Source organism: Echinops telfairi, unplaced genomic scaffold (assembly GCF_000313985.2).
Source record: "Echinops telfairi isolate 266 unplaced genomic scaffold, ASM31398v2 ScPeMD7_7468;HRSCAF=8506_0, whole genome shotgun sequence".
NCBI lineage: Eukaryota > Metazoa > Chordata > Mammalia > Afrosoricida > Tenrecidae > Echinops > Echinops telfairi.
The window spans coordinates 47,957,704-47,961,237 of NW_022111369.1; positions in this window are offsets into that span (position 1 = coordinate 47,957,704).

Here is a 3,534-nt window from a genome sequence, read left to right on the forward strand (position 1 = left end):
TTTCCAATTCCCATCTGTACCGCTGTGCATCATCTGGTCTAGCCAGATCTGCAAGGCAGAATTGGGGTCCTGGTAGTTGGGGGGAGGAAGCGTAGTATTTGGTGTATTTTTAGCAAGTCATTGCAGTCTTGACTATCTGAAGGTATAAGCTTTGTTAGGGAAAGAAATGATTAGAGGAATGTTGGTAATTAAAAAATACCTGTAAATATTTTTGGAAGAAATTTGCATATTACTATAATATATCCCTGATGATGTTCATACATTGGTCCATTTATAGAATAGCCACTGGTTTTTGTGCCTCAAATTATTGTTCTTCCTTCTAAATTAAGGCTGTCAGACAAGATAAAAGATCAGTTAAATTAAAATTTTAGATAAATAACCAATAATTATTTTGAATGTCAATTGCATATACTAAAAAAATACTTATCTAAATTCTGATTTAACTAGATATCTGTTATTTTTCATATTGGCAAGCCTCACATGAAAATGAAAAGTACTCCATGGAAGATGGAACAACATTTATAATTTCAGTTAATTTCTCTCCTGCCCACGTCAGTAGTATTTATAGCTGATTCTCCTGGTGACCGTTTAAGACTGATGTCAGAGTTTGAAAGAATTTTTTGCCTACCACAAAGGAGAGCTTGTTGTTGGTCTCCCAGGTGTCGTGCCAGTTCCAGCTCACAGTGACCCCGCAATTCAATAGAACGAAACCCTGGCCAGGCTGGCGCTGTTCTCACAGCTGTTCTGTGGGAGCCCTGCTGTGGGTAGCAACACTGGAGGTCTCCTCTTTTTCCCTGGCCTTCTCTTTCACCAAGCATGATGTTCTTTTCTAGGGATGGCCTTTTCTAAGAACATGTCCAAGCAGGTGACTGAAGTCTTACTACCCTCACTTAAGTCATCTGCACAGGACAAATTATTAGTAAGCCTTCTTCTGATCCTGATGCTTCACTCTTCTTCATATAGAGCTTCTTGGACTATTTGTTCAGCATAAAGATTGAAAAAATATGGTGAAAGGATATGACCCTTACCTACAACTTTCCTGATTGTAAAGCATACAATTTTATCTTCTCCTGTCCAAACAATCACTTCTTGGCCCATATACAGGAACACAATGAGATGTTCTGGAATTTGCATTCTTCTGAATGTTATCCATCGCATGTTCCTATTCACATAGTTAAAGGCAATAAAACACAAGTCAGTATCTTTCTGGTATTCTCTGCTTTCTGCCAAGATCCATCTTATGTCAGTACTGATAGCCCTTATGCCAATCCTATTCTGAATCTGGCTTGCTTTTCTGGCAGTTCCCTGGAGATACACTGTTGCTACCATGTTGGAAAGCTCAGAAATCATAAATGTCATTTCTGTGTACTCGTAGACATTGTACTGAGTAAAGCGGCTGCAGAAGAAGGCCTTTAAAGTGTTAATGAATAAAGATGTCACTTTGAAGACAGAAGTGTTCCTGGCCCAAGGCATGGCATTTTCATTACTCCAGCGTGTGCGAAAGCAGGACACTGGGTAAAGAAGGTCAAAGAAGAACTGGTGTGCTCGAACGATTGTGGTGTGGAATGACACTGACTGTATCTTGGACTTCCAGAAGTGTGCTTCTTCCATGTGGGCTTTGCTGCTTTTCAGCTAGATGGCTGCTTGTTTATCCTAAAGCCTTTGAGACCACTGACACTATATCTTTCGATAGCCAGGCACCATCAGCTTTCTTCACCACATTTGCTTATGGGTGCATGTGAAGATACTGTAACTTTTATAAGGATGTTTTCCTCAGCAACATCCCACCAACACCAATTACAATGCTATCTGAGGAACCTGAGATATGATGGTGAGATAGACAAAGTCCCTGTGCATGAGAAACCAGCAAAGAACCAAAGAAGCAAAATAAGAAGGTAGATTTTGAAGGTTATCTCTGCCATATTTGGAAATTAATTTGAGAATAATTGAGAATTTGCTTTAGTGGTATTCGAGCCATTGAAACCTTATTGTGTCCCACTTTTTTACCCATTATTTCCAAATTTAATTTTGATGAATCTTTCAGGTTTTAACTTTCTTAAATTATGGAATTATGATTCAGCCAAGTTTTTTAACTACCGCAAAGTAAAATAGCTAATTAATGACAGTGTTGGCATTTGACTCTAATTTTGGCTTCAAAATTCCACAGTCTGGACATTTGAGACTTCCGTACACACTGCCCTGGAAGGAGTGGCTGTGTTGCTGGTGAGAAAAACTCTCAATAGTCTTTGCTCTCAGGCCACCCAGTTTTCCAAAGCTTCCTTTAGAAGCTTATCCCCCCAGGGTATTTTATGAGCGAGGGGATGGGAATTTACCTAACTTGGGAATGCTATGCCCTTCCTTATCAACAATGGCCTCATGGGGCCTGCCTTCGGGCTTTTCATCCCATTCCAGCGCAGTTCACAGGCAACATGGACAAACTTAATTAAATTCAAGTGAGTGTTGTTATCAAGACCTGACAGGCGCAGTTGTGAGCAGCTGAATAATTGAGTTGTGTGGATTTTTTTTCCCTTCTTGGTGGCAGGCTTTTTGGGGGGTTATGTTTTGTTTTCTTTTGCTTTCTAAAGATGACCCTGACACTTTTCAGAAAGCTGTTTTCTAGTAGGAACGCCCTCCATCAAAGAGGCAGTTTGGTTGCCAGGTTACCATGAGAAAGAAAACTCTGATGTGACAATGCCGACCTTTCCTTCGGGTGTCCGGCGTCTACACTGGCTCAGTACAAAAGTACCTCCCATGGACCTCACAGCTCGAACTCCACAGTGCCACTACCTGAACCCCATCGGTTGGTCAGGAAGGCACAGCCTCACGTGGAGTAAGCTCAAAGCTGTGGTTGAAAATCAAACCCTAGCAAATCGGTAGTAAGGAAACGAAAAGGTCACGTGTAGATATATTCTGAAAATATCACCCATGATAAGCACAGATAAAAACCAATTCAGCGTCATTTTCCCCTGCAGACTTGTGGCACAGGGAAAGAAGGATGTCTTCTTAGGTGAGAGAAGGGGGCAGGGTTTCGCAGCTCTTCCACTTAGGTGTTCAGTTACCTCTGTGACTGAATGGGTTAGGAAGCTTCAGGACTTAATATTTTGGCTTTAGATTTTTTTTTGGAGATGATCTTTTTCCTTTGGGCTCTTGAAATATCACCAGGTTTATAGCTCAAGGGCTCCTGGTTGTTGGCTCCTCATTTATGGTTAGTAATTATCTAGTCTTTGTATTAATTTCCAGTATGAAATACAAAACGAATACTAATGTTTAAAATGTGTCTTTTACATTTGAAACAATGGAGACTGGTAGAAATTTTCCATTTGTCACCAGTATACAGGATTTTAGAGAGGTCTTTTGATTGAATATATTTCACTAAAAGAAGATCCTGCTATGGTTGGAAGTCACCTAGCTGTTCAGAAATACACTAAATTAAGTCATTCTTTTAAAGATACTCTGACATTATATCTCCCATTCTGGTACTGCATGGGGTATTATTGTACAGAAATGTTACACCTACATAGATTATTTTTATAT